Here is an 18525-nt window from a genome sequence, read left to right as displayed (position 1 = left end):
CCGCACAGCGCCGCCCGTCGCCCGCATCTTGCACCACGCCGCCCGCATCTTGCACCACGCCGCCCGCAGCTAGCGTCGCCCGCAGCTAGCGACGCCCGCCGCCCGCACAGCCACCCCACGCGGCCGACCTCCCACCACCGCCAGATCTAGCTGCAGGGCGTGCGCCCCCCCCGTCCCCGCCCTCCCGCTCGTGAGCAAGGCCGGAGAGGAAGAAATTGTTACCTTGGGCGACGGCCGAAGAAGAAACGTGACGGCGACCTGGGGGCGAGCTCCTTCGATCCTTCCTCCGGCCGGGCGCGGGACGAAGCAGCGGTCTCCTTTTCGCGAGCTCACGAGCGTGGCTTGCTCGTGTATATTTCCATGCCTCGTACCGTCATGGCCTGGGCGTGGATGTTTACACGCCCTTTTACACGAGTCGCTGGGAGCTGTTTTTCAGCTCGCATCGTGTATATTTGCTATACACGTCCATATAGATGATCCACTAGAGATGCTCTTACGTACCCTATGACGTGCCTGCCGCCGTCGTGCACCGCCTGGGACACCATGCCCATGAGCCCGATGCTTCCCCCGCCGTACACCAGGTCCACGCCCCTCGCAACCTGTGACAACAACGTGCCAACGCCAACGCCAGTCACCACCCAGTAAATAAATTCAAATAAACCGCGCGGTTAAACTCCTCCTCAACGGCCGGTACATTATGAAACATGCTTCTTGAACGCGATTGATCAAGAGGACGTACGGGGACAGAACAGAGCTAGTATAGCTATAATTCAATTTTCGATTTAACGGAGACGTGAATGCGGTGGGGCCGGCGATGTTTGACGAGCACAGGGGAGGAATGACTTTTGTGGAATTGCGGTGGAGGAAGGAAACCGGGCGAATTTTGACAAAAGTTGTGCAGCAAATGGCTCAAAGTAAATTGCAAGCTCATATTGGTGTGAGTGACTACCCGGCCCGGCCGGTTCAGAAATATGGTGTGACTACGCACGCGCATGATGTGTCCACGAAGCCGCGGACAGAATAACCAAGGTAGGTAGAGTGACTGTGGCTAGTAAAGCATTGTTACCAGCTCGTTGCCGAGCTCAATGGCGGCGTCATGGTAGCTCCTCTTCTTGCCTTGGCTACTGCCGCAGAAGACGCAGATCCTCTTGAACCTCAACTGCCTCATGGCTTTCTATCTCCTCTCACTAGCTAGATAGCTGCCTGGGTAGGTGGTGCTTGACTCTAGCAAGCAAGCACGCAGGAGTCGCGCTTGTGATTGTCGTGGTGGTGTGAGGTGCGTGCTCTGCTAGCACAAACACAAGGAAGGAAGGAAGGCCTTGTCGTTGGAGGGAGGGAGTGCGCCACGCATGGCTATATAATAGTGGGGAGGGGAGAGAGAAGATAGAATGGGGAGCTGAAAGGGACGGATGCTACGGAAGGGAAGCAAAATAAATGCGCGCACATGGAGGAAAAACACTCCATCCATCCACGGATCCACCCAGCGTAGCGACGATGGCAAGGGCTTTTCCGTGAAATGGACAGGATGGGCTGTCTGCCTATTGATGCAATGCATGGGTGACTCGCCTTATCGGTTTTGCCGCGTCAAAGCGGAACGGGGATTATCCTCCTTGGGTCGTTTAGGCTCGCATACGAAGGGGAGTAGAAATAGAATCGTATGACCAATTGACAGATAAATTTTCAAGCTTCCACCCAAAATATAATAATTTAAATGTCGGCTGAAGAGCTACCAAATCCATTGGTCAGAAATGAGTATCACAGAAACACTCACAAAGGAGGAATGCACCGTAAAAAGACGAGCGCCAAAAAGAAGAGAAAAAAGGACTAGTCGGTTTATCAAGGAAAACCGGGCGAAAACATAAACAACACCTAGCCAGACTAGGTCTAAAGCACCATAAACATACAAAACGCCGGAAAGGTCAACACCCTAGAACATACCCAGCTGGGCACTCGAGCTTCTTCGTTGCTACCAGAGTGCGCAACAAAAACTGTCGTATTAGTCCGGGTTGCCACAAGCATATCTGCAACCTCGACGACATCGAAGAGGAACGATATGTCCGATAGAGCAAAACATGTGCCGCTCCGATCCCAAGAGGATGGCTAACATAACTCACCTGGCGCCCCTTGCATGTGAACGGTGCTCCTGCAGTCCACCACCGCCGGCCAAGCAACAAGTCCTAGCGGGATGCACCACCATCGACTCCACGCTCACCAAATCGATGCCCGCTCATGACCAAACACATCACCACTAACCCGAGGCCCAGTCCAAGACTTGACTCCAACACGATTCTTCCAACAAAGTAACAACGCCACGGGCGCCACCATCATCGATCCAATCAAGCGAATCACAGTTTTCATCACGAGGGAGATCTTGAGGATGGAAGAGGTGGTGGATCCCTTTGATGACGCCCCCAACAAGGACAACCATACCCAAAGGCATCATTCGCTACCAGCCCCGACCAAGGTCGAACAAGACTTTCATCAAGAGAGACGAACACCTATGTGAGGGAATGAAGTCCCCAACACACCTATAGGATCGAAAGTATGTCTAGAGCGGGGGGGGGGTGATTAGACTACTTGACCAAATTATCAGTTTCCCAATTTTAGTTGTGGGTAGATTTTAGCAATTATGACAAGTCAAGCAATCAACCTACACATGCAATTTTAAGAGTATAGCAGCGGAAAGTAAAACATTGCACATGAAGGTAAAGGGAAGGGTTTAGAGAAGGCAAACGCAATGGAGACACGGAGATTTTTGGTGTGGTTCCGATAGGTGGTGCTATCGTATGTCCACGTTGATGGAGACTTCAACGCAGGAAGGGTTACGGCTGCGCGAGTCCACGGAGGGCTCCACCCACGAAGGGTCCACGAAGAAGCAACTGTGTCTATCCCACCATAGCCATCACCCACGAAGGACATGCCTCACTCGGGTAGATCTTCATGAAGTAGGCGATCTCCTTGCCCTTACAAACTTCTTGGTTCAACTCCACATCTCGTCAGAGGCTCCCAAGCGACACCTAACCAATCTAGGAGACACCACTCTCCAAAAGGTAATAGACAGTGTGTTAATGATTAACTCCTTGCTCTTGTGCTTAAAATGACAGTCTCACCAACACTCATCTCTCTCTCACACACACACACACAGATTTGCCTATGGTGGAAGAAGGATTTGAGTGGAAAGCAACTTGGGGAAGGCTAGAAATCAAGGTTCAAATGGTAGGAATGGAATCTATTGATCTCAACACATGAGTAGGTCTCTCTCAGAAAATGAATGGTGGAAGTGTAAGCACGTTCTGATGGCTCTCTCTACTAATGAAGAAGGGGTGGAGGGGTATATATAGCCTCCAAAGAAAATCCAACTGTTACACACTTTTGACCAATCTCGGTGGCACGTTTGTGAACTCGGTGGTACTGATCTGTGCAAAAATATGGACGTTGGGAATCTCGATGGGACCGGCTGGATCAACTCGGTGGGACCGATGTGCTAGGGCTTAGGGCAAACTTCATCTCGGTGGCACTGATTGCATCATCTCAGTGAGACCGAAGTGAATGCAATGAGCAACAGAGAATCAGTCAAGCCATCTCGGTGAGACCGATTACAATTCTCCGTGAGACCGAAATAATTGCAAAAAGCAACAGAGAGTTGGCACGGTCATCTCGATTGGACCGAGATCCGTATCGGTGTGACCGAATCGTTAGGGTTTTTGGCAGTGGTTATGTTAAGATGAACTAGGTGGCTCTGGATGGGAATTATCGGTGGGGCTGAATTGGAGTTTGGTTTTTGGACATATTTGGATAGAGAAAGTGGCTGAGGGTTTTGGAGCAATATCACTAAGCATTTGAGCAAGTAGACCATTAAGCAACACATCATCCACTTTTAATAGTATTGGCTTTCCTATGGACTCAGTGTGATCTTGGAACACTTAAACAAAGAAGAGTCTTGAGCTTTTGCCAATCCTTGTCCTCAGCATTTTGAAGGGTCCACATCTCTAGTTCATGCCATGCCATCATTGAACATCCTGAAATATTTATCTTGAATGGATATTAGTTCAATGAGCTATATGTTGTTATGAATTACCAAAACCACCCGGGGATTGGTTGCATTTTCAATCTCCCCCTTTTTGGTAACTGATGACAACATATAGATCAATGCTTCGACAAATGATTAAATGAATGAAATACATCGACACTTTGAGAAATATGTGATAACGCACAAGTATAGGGGATCGTTTGTAGCCTTCTTCGATAAATAAGAGTGTCGAACCCAATGAGGAGCTAAAGGTAGAACAAATATTCCCTCAAGTTCTATCGACCACCGATACAACTCTACGCACACTTGACGTTTGCTTTACCTAGAACAAGAATAAAACTAGAAGTACTTTGCTAGAATAAAACTATGAATAAATTGTGAGGTAATAAAAGTAGATAGCTTTTGTCAACAAGAAAGTCATTTGTCCCTAGGCAATCGATAACAAGTACCGGTAATCACTCTTGCAAATTTATATGAGGGAGAGGCATGATCTAACATACTTTCTCTACTTGGATCGTATGCACTTATGATTGGACCCCTAGCAAGCATCCGCAACTACAAAAGATCATTAAGGTCGTGAAACCCAACCATAGCATTAAGTATCCAGTCCTCTTTACTCCCATACGCCATAACCCACTTACCTGCGTTTAGACTGCTGTCATCCCCCGCAACACTGACAATAAGCAAACCATGAACATATTGCAACACCCTACAACGGGGGCCCCTCACGTTTGCGCGAGACAGAGGGCACCGTAGGACAGCACCATAAATAAAATATACAATCATACCAACCAAGATCACGATTAACCCACAGGACAAAATGGATCTACTCAAACATCATAGGATAACCATAGATCATTGGGAAATAATATATGGAGTTGAGCACCATGTTTAAGTAGAGATTACAGCGGGGAGAAGGGAGGTTACACCGCTGCATAGAGGGGGAGAGAGTTGGTGTTGACGGTAGCAATACTGTTGATGTAGATCGATGTCACGATCCTAGACCCGGCGGCACTCCAACGCCATCGGGAGAGAGGGGAAGAGAGCCCCCCTCCTTCTTCTTCTTCATTGGCCTCCCCCTAGATGGGAGGAGAGTTCCCCCTCTGGTCCATAGCCTCCACGGTGGCGGAGGGGTGGGAGCCCCTCCGAGATTGGATCTCCCTCTCTGTTCTCTTCTGTTTCGTGTTTCCCAAATCTGGCCCTTCACGATTTCTTAAATTCCCGGAGATTCGTAACTCCGATTGCGCTGAAACTTTTACACGATTTTTTCCATAAATTATCTTACTTGCGCCAGAAGAAGGGCCCGAACCGACCTTCGAGGAGGGCATAAGCTACATGGGCGCGCCAGGGGGTGCCCGACGCGCCCTGATGGGTTGTGCTCACTGTGGGCCCCCGTTTCCGTTGATTCCACCTCCCAAAATCATAAATATTGTAAAATAATTCTCCGTAAACTTTTATTGCGTTTGGACTTCGTTTGATATGGATTTTCTGCGAAATAAAAAACATGCAACAAACAGGAACTGGCACTGGGCACGGGATCAATAGGTTAGTCCAATAAATCATATAAAAAGTTGCCAAAAATATGTGAAAGTTGTATAATATTGGCATGAAACAATAAAAAATTATAGATACGACAGAGGCGTATCAGTATCCCAAGCTTAATTCCTGCTCGTCATCAAGTAGGTAAATGATAAAAAAGATAATTTTTTATGTGGAATGCTACCTAGCATAAACTTGATCATATATCTAATCATGGCACGAATATTAAGACATAAGTGATTCAAAACAATAGTCTATAATTTGACATAAAGACATCAATACTCAGGCATCCCAACAAACAATCGTGTCTTTCAAAATATCAACGCTAAAGAAAGCCATCCCTACAAAATCATATAGTCTTTTCATGCTTTGTCTTCTTAACACAAAGTATTTATCATGCACAACCACCGATGACAAGCCGAGCAATTGGTTCATACTTTTTAACGCGCTTCAGCTTTTTCAACCCTCACGCAATACATGAGCGTGAGCCATGGATATAGCACTACGGGTGGAATAGAGTATGATGATAGGGGTAAATATAGACAAGACAAAAAACGTAAGAAAGCCTCACATCGACGCGGGTAACCAACGGGCTATGGAGATGCCCATCCATTGATATCAATGCGAGGAGTAGGGATTTCCATGCAACAGATGCACTAAGAGCTATAAGTGTATGAAAGCTCAATATGAAAACTAAGTGGGTGTGTGCATCCAACTTGCTTGCTCATGAAGACCTCGGGCATTTGAGGAAGCCCATCATCGGAATATACAAGCCAAGTTCTATAATGAAAAATTACCACTAGTGTATGAAAAGCAATATGTGGGATTTCGTGACTAACCATGCAATTGACCAATTCCTGTTGACTCTCTAAATGGATATAAGTGAAACATGAGAGTTTAATTCTTTCTACAAAAGACCATGCTCTAACAAATATAAGTGAAGCAAAATAGCATTCTACAAATAACGGTTTTCTATGAAGAGAAACAGGCAATCCAAACTTCAAATGATATAAGTGAAGCACATGAAGCATTCTATAAAGCCATACTCAAAAGATATAAGTGAAGTGCAATGAGCATTCTATAAATCAACCATTGACTATCTCATACCAGCATGGTGCATAAAAGAAAAGGTAAAAACACAAAAAGACGCTCCAAGATTTACACATATCACATGAACGAAACGAAGACGAAAACATACCGATACATGTTGAAGAAAGATTGGATGCCTTCCGGGGCATCCCCAAGCTTAGATGTTTGAGTCTCCTTGGATATTTACTGGTGGTGCCTTGGGCATCCCCAAGCTTGAACTCTTACCTCTCCTCCTTCTCCTTATATCGAGACCTCCTCGATATTTAATCACTTCATCCACACAAAACTCAACAGAAAGCTCGGTAAGATCCTGTAAGGGCATTTTTATCCCTTAGTTGGTTTTGGCGATTGATGACAATACTTTTGCGGACTAATCATGTGCATCGAATATTTCAGATATATATTGACTAGGCACAAGATGATTTGGTTCCCCTCGAAGGCTATGGAAGACGGGCGTTTCTCTATGTTTCTTTTCGGTGGTATTGAGTCGTAGGGAAGCTGTACTATTAAGAGGGGGTCCGCGTTGGAAAGGTTGGGTGGATTCATCACGTACACATCTTCCTTTGCACCTCCTTTTCTTCTAGCCTTTGGAGCATCCTATGTTTTCCTTGTCTATGCAAATATTGCTCGTGCTTGCTGAACTAGGGCGTGCGATAGTACTGCTCCATAGAGCGATAGTACCGCAGGCCCTTGCGGTAGTACCGCCCGCTGGCGCGGTAGTACCGCAAGTGCCCACGGTAGTACCGCTTCTAGGAAGCGGTAGTACTGTGGCCGTAGTCCAGATGTTGTCACCCTCTTCCTAGTGGGTGGCACCCATCACGGTAGTACCGCGCACAGGGCGCGGTAGTACCGTGGTATCTGACTTAGTTCCGCAAGTACGCGGCAGTAAGGGGCAGATGTAATTTTTTTACATCCGCGCCTCGCGCGGTAGTACCGCCGCTGGCTTACAGTACTACCGCGTCGGGTTTTTGCATCGACTCCAACTCTGCGGAAGTAGCCACGGATGTAATTTTTTAATATCCGTGCCTTCCCATCTCTGGACAGCCCCTGCCTTGTGGTAGTACCGCAAGGGGGCGCGGTAGTACCGCGCCAGCAGTACTACCGTCCTCTGCTTTAGTGCATTTTGGGCTGTTCTGGTCTCTGCTGCGTGGGCGGTAGTACCGCGGGGCCCTGCGGTAGTACCGCGCCTCAGGTACGGTAGTACCACGTTACGCAGGCTGAGTTGGTGGATAACGGTTGGATTTGTTCTTCCACTATATAAGGGGTGTCTTCTTCCTCTAGTTGACTACCTCTTCCACCTCCAAGCTCCATTGTTGCTCCAAGCTCCATTTTCGCCCGATCTCTCTCCCTAGCCAATCAAACTTGTTGATTCTCTAGGGATTGGTTGAGAAGGCCCCGATCTACACTTCCACCAAGAGAAATTTGAATCCCCCACTAATCCCTTGTGGATCTTGTTACTCTTGGGTGTTTGAGCACCCTAGACGGTTGAGGTCACCGCGGAGCCATAGTCATTGTGGTGAAGCTTCGTGGTGTTGTTGGGAGCCTCCAATTAAGTTGTGGAGATTGCCCCAACCTTGTTTGTAAAGGTTCGGCCGCCGCCTCCAAGGGCACTAATAGTGGATTCACGGCTTCTCGCATTGTGTGAGGGCGTGAGGAGAATATGGTGGCCCTAGTGGCTTCATGGGGAGCATTGTGCCTCCACACCGCTCCAACGGAGGCGTACTTCCCCTCAACGGGAAGGAACTTCGGTAACACATCCTCGTCTTCACCGGCTCCACTCTTGGTTATCTCGTGCCTTTACTTGTGCAAGCTTATTTGTGTTATATCTCTTGCTTGCATGTGTGCTTGTTGTTGTTGCATCATATAGGTTGCTCACCTAGTTGCATATCTAGACAACCTACTTTGATGCAAAGTTTAAATTGGTAAAGAAAAGCTAAAAATTGTTAGTTGCCTATTCACCCCCCTCTAGTCAACTATATCGATCCTTTCAATTGGCATCAAAGCCTCGTCTCTTGATTAAGGACTTTACCGTCCGGAGAGTATGGTTGACGTCGTAGACGGTGTGGAGGAGCACTCCGGTGCGAATCCGGTCTCGTCTACGGGAGATGGGGGAACCGCGGTCTCTCGTGAGGAATTCAATGTGGCGTTGGACACATTGAAAACCACCATGACGACCGAGGTCGAAAGCATGTTTAATAAATTCATAGAAGGGCTTAAACATTCCACCGCACCGTTGAAAGTGGGTGATCCCTCTAACAAGGTGACGGATGCTACCTCCGACAAGGGGGAAGCTACTAGCGAGAAAGCTCCTTCTTCTAGTGGTAAAAATGGCACCGGCATCTTTGCCCATGTGGAACCTCCACTTGTCTTCTGTGGACCGCTTCCTTCCATTCATTTGAATCATGCCGGCCCGGCCCCTAAGATTGAGAAGAATGTGGAATTTGATTCTTGGGTCTATCGTTTTAAGCGTCATTTAAACCATGTGAACACTAACCTTTGGAGAATCATTGAAGAAGGTTTCTATCCGCATGACCAAAGCAACTTCACTCCTAGAGAAGCCGTGGATAATCAATTCAATGAGAATGCTCTCTTCATTATCCAAGAAGCAATCCCACCCGAAGATCTTCCTCATCTCCGGCCCTACTCCATGGCCAAAGATGCTTGGCACCAAGTGGTTTCCCTCTATCGGGGAAGCGCAAGCATTCAACGCTCCAACTATGAAGTGGTGCAAGATGAAGCCGATGAGTTTGCAATGAAAGAAGATGAAGAACCTCGTGAGCTTTATCGGAGGGTAACCAAACTCGCGGTTTCTCTCTGAGATCATGGAAGTAAGGACACGGATGACAATTGGATCAAGCGCAAATTCCTCAAGGCAATGATGCCCTACCACAAAGCCATGTCCTCCGTCATTTGTCAAAGGCCGGGCTTCCACACCTTGTCCTCAAGTGAAGTGTTGGATGAGTTTGTTGCTATGAGCATCTTGGACAAGACCGCCGACAATGCGGTACTTCGCTCTCAAAGAGTAAAGAAGCCCAACCTTGCACTAAAGGCCAAGGTTAGTATGGAGGAAGAGGATGAAGAGGAAGAAGAGGAGAGCAACCTTGAAGATACGAAGTATGCCTATCATGAACACATGGCTCTTGCTTCAAGGCAATTTTGGAGCAAGAAGAACTCAAGGCCCAACTTCAACAAGAACAATTCAAGTGGCGCAAAGGGCAAGCAACGAGTGAGGACTTGCTTTCATTGTGGCAATGTGAGCCACTTTGTTGCGGAGTGCCCTTATGAGAAGAGGGAAGACAATGGTGGCAAGCTCATCCGAAAGGACAAGGCCAAGTCTTTCCCCAACAAGAGCAACTTCACCAAGAAGACTCCTCCCAAGGCATTGGTGGTACAAGAAGAGTACAACGAGGATGATGAAGATGGTGAGTCGGTTGCCATGGCCTCCATTGCCATTGTGACGACTCCACGGGTGTCTCTCTTCGACTCACCCAATGAGAGCATCACCGCCAAGTGCCTCATGGATAAAGCCACCAAGAAGGTAACCCCCAACATCAAAACTACCATCATTAATCATCCTTCTTTGACGGATGGCATTGATGAACATGAGGGAACTAATGTGGAGGAGAATGAGTTTGAGACCTTTATGGGAAAACTCAAGGGTAAATCTAAGAAGCACTTCGTTGCTCTCTTGGAACAACTTGGTGAAGCCAATGACATGATCGAGGCTCACGAAGATACCATCTCTAAGATGGAGGGGCATAGTCGTGACTATGCTGATGAGATTTCGGATCTTTCTAATGCTCTTGAGGAAGAGCGTGGTCTTCATTTGGCTCTTGAGGAGTCACACAACGATGATCATGCTAAGTTAAAGAAAGATCTTGATCATGCTCTTGTTGTTTCTAGTGTGCTAAACTCCGAGAAGGCCAAGCTTGGGTTTGATCTTGCTAGACTCAAAGAGGAGTTTGACATTCTCGACAAGGCTCACAAAGTCTTGAAGGGTGCTCATGCTAGCCTCAAGGAGTCTCATGATCAACTTCAAGTAAAGCTAACCAAGGAGAAAGCCACATTTCCTCATATGGTGTTAATTGATAATGCAAATGCTACTAACCCATGTTGTGAGCATGTGCATCTTGTTGAGGAGAATGCTAAGTTAAAGGAGCAGCTTGAGAAGGGTCTTGTGTCTTGCATACAAGGCGAGAAGAACCTCAACGACCTTTTGAGCAATCAAAAGGAAGTTGTGGCCAAGGAAGGGATTGGGTACGCACCCAAGTCCAAGATTAAGAAGAAGAATGACAAGACCAAACGACCTCCCCCTCTCAAGCAAACCTTTGTGAAGGAAGGAGAGGGTGCTACTAAGGAGAAGAAGAAGAACACCGTGAAGGGTGATGATGCGAAGATGGGCAACACTTCCCTTCCCAACAAAGCCGGCGACTTTAACCCTTCTTATGTGTTGTGCCGAGCTAGTGATGGACATGTTTATGCCAAATTTGTTGGTTCTCCTTATGAGTACATTGAATGGTCTATTTGGGTCCCTAAGACCCTTGTCAGTAACATCAAAGGACCCATTACAAAATGGGCACCTAAAACCAAGCATTGATCTCTTGTAGGTGTTTGTTTCCGGTGGGGGGTCATGGTTGCTCGACAGTGGAGCTACAAATCATATGACCGAAAGCAAGGACTTGGTGGTGGACGTGCACAAAATTTCATCTATGCCCACCAATGTCGAGTGGGGTGATGCCTCGTCTTCTAAGGTAATGGGACTTGGCAAGGTTGTCATTTCTCATGATCTCACGATCGAGAAGGTCATGCTTGTTGAGCCCCTTGCATACAATTTACTTTCCGTTCATCAACTTGCAATCATGGGCTTTGCCACTTTCTTTGATATTGATACCGTGGCCCTCTTGTGGAGCAAGACTCTTAAAGTAGCCTTTGTTGGGCATGTCGAGACGATCCATATGTGATTAACTTTTCGGAGCGACCCACTAAGACCGCGACATGCCTAATGGCTAAAGTTGACGTGGGATGGCTTTGGCATCGCTGTTTAGCCCATGTCAATATGAGATCTTTGCAAAGTCTTCTCAAGGGGGACCATGTTCGTGGACTAACAAATGTTAGTTTTGCTAAAGATCGTGCTTGCAGTGCTTGTATCGAAGGAAAGCTACATGAGAAGGCTCACCCTCCCACGACTATCATTTACTCGAAGAGGCCTTTGGAGCTCCTTCACTTGGATCTCTTTGGGCCTCCATCCTTTGATAGTCTTGGGGGTAGAAAGTATTGCTTGGTGATTGTGGATGACTACTCAAGATACACATGGGTATATTTCTTCAAGAGGAAGAGCGAGACCCAACAAACCGTCATTGACTTTGCAAATGAAGCCCAACGTCAATACAATGCAAAGATCTTGACTATAAGAAGCGACAACGGCACCGAGTTCAAGAACTACACCTTGGATGAGTTTCTTAGTGATGAGGGGATAAAGCATCAATATTCCGCACCATACACCCCTCAACAAAATGGTGTAGAGGAGAGGAAGAACCGGACGTTGATGGATGCGGCAAGGACCATGATGGCGGAGTTCAAGTCTCCATACAACTTTTGGGCCGAAGCCATCAACACCGCGTGTCATGCATCCAATCGGCTCTACCTCCGCAAGGGCTTGAACAAGACTCCATATGAGATACTCACCGGTAACAAGCCCAACCTCAAGTACTTTCGGGTGTTCGGGTGTAAGTGTTTCATTCTCAAGAAAGGTGTTCGTTTGTCTAAGTTTGAGGGTAGAGCTTATGAGGGCATATTTGTTGGTTATGCTACAAACTCTCATGCTTACCGTGTCCTCAATAAATCCACGGGACTTATTGAGGAGACGTGTAACGTAGAGTTTGATGAGAATAACAGCTCCCAAGTGGAGCAAAGTGGCACTTGTGATGTAGGTGATGAAATTCCTCCTCAAGCCATAAGAAGAATGGGTGTTGGTTTTATCCTACCCATTGAGGAACCCCTTGTGGCCGAAGGAGAAGGACAATGCTCCACTCAAGTGGAGCCATCTCCAACCCAAGGCCCACACGCTTCCGAAGAACAAAGTGAACGCCCTCAACCTCATGAACAAGACCAAGGGCAAGATCATGCTCAAGACGGTGTTGACACACCAAGTGATGCCCAAGGTCAAGTTCTCTCCTCCGAGCAAGTGCAAGATCAAGAACAAGCTCAAGACGACGCTCAAGATGATCAAGTGATCGCTCCTCAACTCACCACCGAGGAGGAATTGGAGCGTCGTGCCGCCAAGATTGCATCCAAGCTCTCCACCAAGGGTCATCTCATGAAAAATGTGCTTGGAAGCATTCAAAAGGGGGTAAGCACTCATAGACAATTGGCAAACTATTGTGAACATCACGCGTTTTTCTCTTGTGTTGAACCCCAAAAGGTATATGAAGCACTCGAAGATCCGGATTGGCTTAATGCTATGCATGAAGAACTCAACAACTTCGAGTACAAGAAGGTGTGGAGATTGGTGCCAAGGCCAACCGGGAACCACAATGTCATTGGAACCAAGTGGATATTCAAGAACAAGCAAGATGCTCATGGGACCATCGTCCGCAACAAGGCAAGATTGGTGGCACAAGGCTACTCCCAAGTCGAGGGTATCGACTACGGTGAAACCTTTGCTCCTGTTGCTCGCCTTGCATACATTCGTTTGTTGATTGTGTATGCTTCTCATCACAACTTTAAGTTGCAACAAATGGATGTGAAGAGTGCTTTTCTTAATGGTCCCATTAATGAGTTGGTATATGTCAAGCAACCCCCCGGGTTCGAGGATCCCTACTTTCCCGATCATGTGTATCAACTCGATAAGGCACTCTATGGCCTTAAACAAGCCCCACGTGCGTGGTATGACCACCTTACCGAGTTGTTACAAGACCGTGGATTTGAAGTTGGGCTAATCGGCCCCACTCTTTTTACTAATAAGGTCAAAGGGGAGTTGTTTGTGTGCCAACTATATGCTGATGATATTATCTTTGGTTCCCCTAACAAAGCTCTCAATGAGGAATTTGCCGCTCTCATGACCTCAAAGTTCAAAATGTCTTCCATGGGAGAGTTGAAGTTCTTTCTCGGGTTCGAAGTGAAGCAAAGAAAAGAAGGAACCTTCATCAACCAAGCCAAATACACTCAAGACATGTTCAGGAGATTCAAGCTAAGTGATGTCAAGCCGGCTTCCACTCCAATGCCCACCAAGTGCCAACTTGACATTGATCCTAATGGTAAAGCGGTGGATCAAAAGGTATATCGCTCCATGATTGGCTCCTTGCTTTACCTTTGTGCATCTAGACCGGATATCATGTTGAGTGTGGGAATTTGTGCACGGTTTCAAGCCGCACCTAAGGAAAGCCACTTTGTGGCGGTCAAGTGAATCTTTCGATATTTGGCTCATACCCCAAACTTTGGCTTATGGTACCCAAGGGGAGCAAACTTCAAGCTTGTAGGATATTCGGACTCCGATTGGGCGGGAGACAAAGTGGATAGGAAGTCCACTTCCGGAGGGTGCCAATTTCTTGGTTGCTCTTTGGTGAGTTGGTCCTCCAAGAAGCAAAGTTGTGTGTCTCTCTTGTCCACCGAAGCGGAGTATGTGGCGGCCGGTAGTTGTTGTGCACAACTCTTATGGATGAGGCAAACTTTAAAGGATTACGGTGTCATTTGTGACAAAGTGCCTCTTTGGTGTGACAATGAAAGTGCCATCAAGATTTCTCTCAACCCGGTGCAACACTTCAAGACGAAGCATATGTATCACTTCATCCGGGATCACATTAGGCGAGGGGAGATCGAGCTCAACTACGTCAACACCCATGATAACCTTGCAGATATTTTCACGAAGCCTTTGGATGAAGCAAGATTTCACGAGTTAAGGCATGAGCTAAATATCATTGATTCGAGCAATGTTGCTTGAACCCTTGCACACCCCACCTCACTCAACTTGTTGTCTAATCTAGGTGTAGGCATGGACATAGGGGGAGGGTTGTTGTCTCAATGAACTCTCCCTCCCCCCATTATGCATAAAGTGATCAACTCTTTCACATTAGCCATTTTTTATGGTACTTGTGCTTCAAAGACGAGTTTTGGTCATGGGCCCAAGGATAATTCTTCGCGGTGCCATACCAATTGACTCAAACATAGGTGGCTCCGGCCACCGCCCTCTCCTCGGAGAGATTGTGTCTCGTTTTTTGTCTTTGTTGTCTCTTGCCTCTCTTCCTTCGTGCCGAGCTTGTGCTTGTGGTGTCCAGTGTGTTAGCTCTTTGGTGTGGTCTTTCGCTTCAAGGTTCCGTGCTTCGGTGTTCTCTCGTTTGGTTGAAACTGCTTTTTCTTGAGCTCACGGTACTACCGCGGCCTGCCACGGTACTACCGCGTGGGGAGGCAGTAATCTTTTACTACCGCCTGGGGGAGCGGTACTAAAGCCACGGTGCGGTACTTCCGCCCGGGGCGGTACTACCGCGATGACGTGTGGTACTACCGTGCGGTTGAGGGCGCGTGGGGGTTAAACACGGGCAGGGGGAGTTCTAACTCCCCCATACCCATTCGTCTCTCTCCCCACTCTGTCTCTCTCTCTCTCTCTCGCTCGCTCAAGAACGGCACCGGAGGTCCTCGCCGGATCTCCGTCTCCGGCCGCTCTCCTCGGATTCCGATCGGTGGGATCGTTCCCCACCACTCCCTCTTGCCATGGAACAAGGTTTCTCCCCCAATCCCTCCCTTTTTCGTGTTTGTCTTGTTGTTTTTAGGTTTTTGGGAAGATGCAAGTTGTTCTTGAGATTTTAGGCCAAATCCTTGCAAGAGTAGGATGTAGGAGAGTAGTTTTGTGTAGTGATGGTACTTGCTATAGTTGTCCCGTGATGGATTTGATTGACCGTAGTACCGCGTGTTGCCACGGTTGTGCTCAGATCTCCGTGGCCGTTTTGGATCTGCAACCGTGCGGTACTACCGCTCTTCAGGTACGGTACTACCGCGTGTCCGGTACTACCGCCCTACTGGTGCAGTACTACCGCGTCTCTGGTACTACCGCTCCTTGGAGCTGTACTACCGCACGTGGTGCAACACATGATACTACCGTTGTCTCAAATCCCTCTTGTGGCACTTCTCACGTGCTATGTCTACTTGTTTCACCAGCTTTGCTGTGGTCTTTGGATTGATCCTTCTCGCGTTTCGTGCGTGTTTGTTTTGTGGTGTGTGTTTTAGGTGGTGGCTCAGGTGCTCCGGCTCGCCGCTCCAATCCAAGCCGTGACACGGGATCCAAGCGTATGCGCAACACGGAGGCAGCAGAGGGCTCTAATGCCCCCCAACGTAGAACCAAGACCACCGCCACCAAAGAGAAGGAACCCACCATGAGTTTGGATGAGATGCCACTTGCTATGTTCATCTCTCGGAGGAAGATCAATCCATATGGAAACCCTCGTGCCAACTTTCGAGGAAATGAGCTATTCTGGACCAAGCAGTAGAATCTCATTTATCTGGATGTCATCAAGGCCAAGCAAAACACCTATGTGGAGGTGAAGTGGATCAACATGCATCACATGAGGCAAGAGAAGCACCGAGACTACTTTGGTGAGGCTTTAGACCCAGTGGAGCAATTTGGCATTGAGCATATCATCTCATTCCACAAAGACTATGATCCTGATATCCTTGCTCAGTTCTTTGCCTCAGTGCATTTTCATCCCAATGAGGAAAGGACCATGACTTGGATGACCAATGGTCGGCAGCTTACTGCTACTTGGAAGGAATTCATGACTTTGCTTGGGGTTCCGGATGAGGGGCTCACCACACCCCAAGGTGTTCGCCCTCATGCCAATTCCGAGTCTGCCAACAAGAACAGGCTTATGCCCTTCTATGTGGAGAAGAAGCCTCCAATGGCAAGTCAACTTGGGTACTCAACTCTTTTCTTGACATCATGCACCAAATCTTCCGCAACACTCTCTTCCCACGCATTGGGGACAAGGACAAGGTGCATGCCTATCTTGTGGATATGATGCTCCTGTGTGAAGATGCTCGCAACTCTCAGACACTACCACTTGATGTCTCACATATCATGTGTCATGAGCTTCGGTTTGCGGTCTACAACCGCAAGGTCCCCATCTATGGACCTTATCTGTTTCAGTTGATCTCAGCAACTTGGGAGAAGCTCTACCCTCGGGATGAGTTTGAGGCCCCTAGTTGGATCCGGCATGAGCCCATCAACCTCTGTATCAAGCCTCAGTGGGCCAACACTGCCTCTCGTGCTGATACCGTGGCTGCCATGGACGTGGATGCCGATGAGGATGAGGAGGAGGCAGCAGACGAGGACAGCTCTGAGGGTTACATCCCTCCCACCTCTGAGCCATCTTGGGCTAAGCGACTGAAGAACAAGATGAAGGTTTTGTTCTGTATGCAGGCAAAGGGGCAGTACAAGACCCATGTGGCTTCCAAGGAGACTCGCCGCCGTGACAAGCGGATTTTCAGGACCTTTGGCGAGAACATATCCAGCGGGTCAGAGGAGCACATCACCCCAGAGGCAGAATGGATCGCCAAGCAGGGTTATCAGTGGACTGAGTCTGAGGAGGAGTCCGTCCCAGCTGCAGAGTCTGACGGGGAGCGTGCGAGTGACTACTCAGCTTGAGCCACCACTATTGTTGTAGGTGTCCTCTCTGCCTTTTTGGCGTCTCGATGCCAAAGGGGGAGAGAGAGTAGGATTTGGGAGTTGTGTCGTGTTTGGGTCAGTTGAACTTCGTTTTTTTCGCTTGCTTTGGTTTGCTTTGGTTTGTGCTTGTGAGACTTTCTATCATATGGTGTAAGACATATGCACTCTATCGTACCGTAGTGAGCTTATTCTATCTTGTGCTTATTACATTATGCTCTTTTCTATCTTGCTTAGTTTTAGCCTTATTGCAAGATATGCCATGTCTATAAAATATAGAGGGAGCGTTGATCCTAGTATGTGTACCGTGCAGTCCAAAGCACTTATCAAGATAGCACACATCTAGGGGGAGCCCGTCTATATTTTAGAGACTTGGGGTTTGCCCTTGCTCTTTGCATTATACCCTTGTGCAAATCCCGTGTTGTCATCAATCCACCAACAAGGAGGAGATTGTAAGGGCATTTTTATCCCTTAGTTGGTTTTGGTGATTGATGACAATACTTTTGCGGACTAATCATGTGCATCGAATATTTCAGATATATATTGACTAGGCACAAGATGATTTGGTTCCCCTCGAAGGCTATGGAAGACGGCGTTTCTCTATGTTTCTTTTCGGTGGTATTGAGTCGTAGGGAAGCCGTACTATTAAGAGGGGGTCCGCGTTGGAAAGGTTGGGTGGATTCATCACGTACACATCTTCCTTTGCACCTCCTTTTCTTCTAGCCTTTGGAGCATCCTATGTTTTCCTTGTCTATGCAAATATTGCTCGTGCTTGCTGAACTAGGGCGTGCGATAGTACTGCTCCATAGAGCGATAGTACCGCAGGCCCTTGCGGTAGTACCGCCCGCTGGCGCGGTAGTACCGCAAGTGCCCACGGTAGTACCGCTTCTAGGAAGCGGTAGTACTGTGGCCGTAGTCCAGATGTTGTCACCCTCTTCCTAGTGGGTGGCACCCATCACGGTAGTACCGCGCACAGGGAGCGGTAGTACCGTGGTATCTGGCTTAGTTCCGCAAGTACGCGGCAGTAAGGGGCGGATGTAATTTTTTTACATCCGCGCCTCGCGCGGTAGTACCGCTGCTGGCTTACGGTACTACCGCGTCGAGTTTTTGCATCGACTCCAACTCTGCGGATGTAGCCACATATTTAAATTTTTTTATATCCGTGCCTTCCCATCTCTGGACAGCCCCTGCCTTGCGGTAGTACCGCAAGGGGGCG

The 18525-nt window shown here is 47.9% G+C and overlaps 1 pseudogene; it reads right to left on the bottom strand.

The window, feature by feature from the left end:
• Positions 1–1168, bottom strand: part of LOC123158570 (uncharacterized) — a 3083-nt pseudogene extending 1915 nt beyond the window's left edge.
• Positions 1169–18525: the final 17357 nt, after the last annotated feature.

This window comes from Triticum aestivum, chromosome 1D (genome assembly GCF_018294505.1).
Source record: "Triticum aestivum cultivar Chinese Spring chromosome 1D, IWGSC CS RefSeq v2.1, whole genome shotgun sequence".
Classification (NCBI taxonomy): Eukaryota; Viridiplantae; Streptophyta; class Magnoliopsida; order Poales; family Poaceae; genus Triticum; species Triticum aestivum.
The sequence above is the reverse complement of the archived record's forward strand: the minus strand, read 5'-3'. Positions and strand labels throughout refer to the sequence as shown.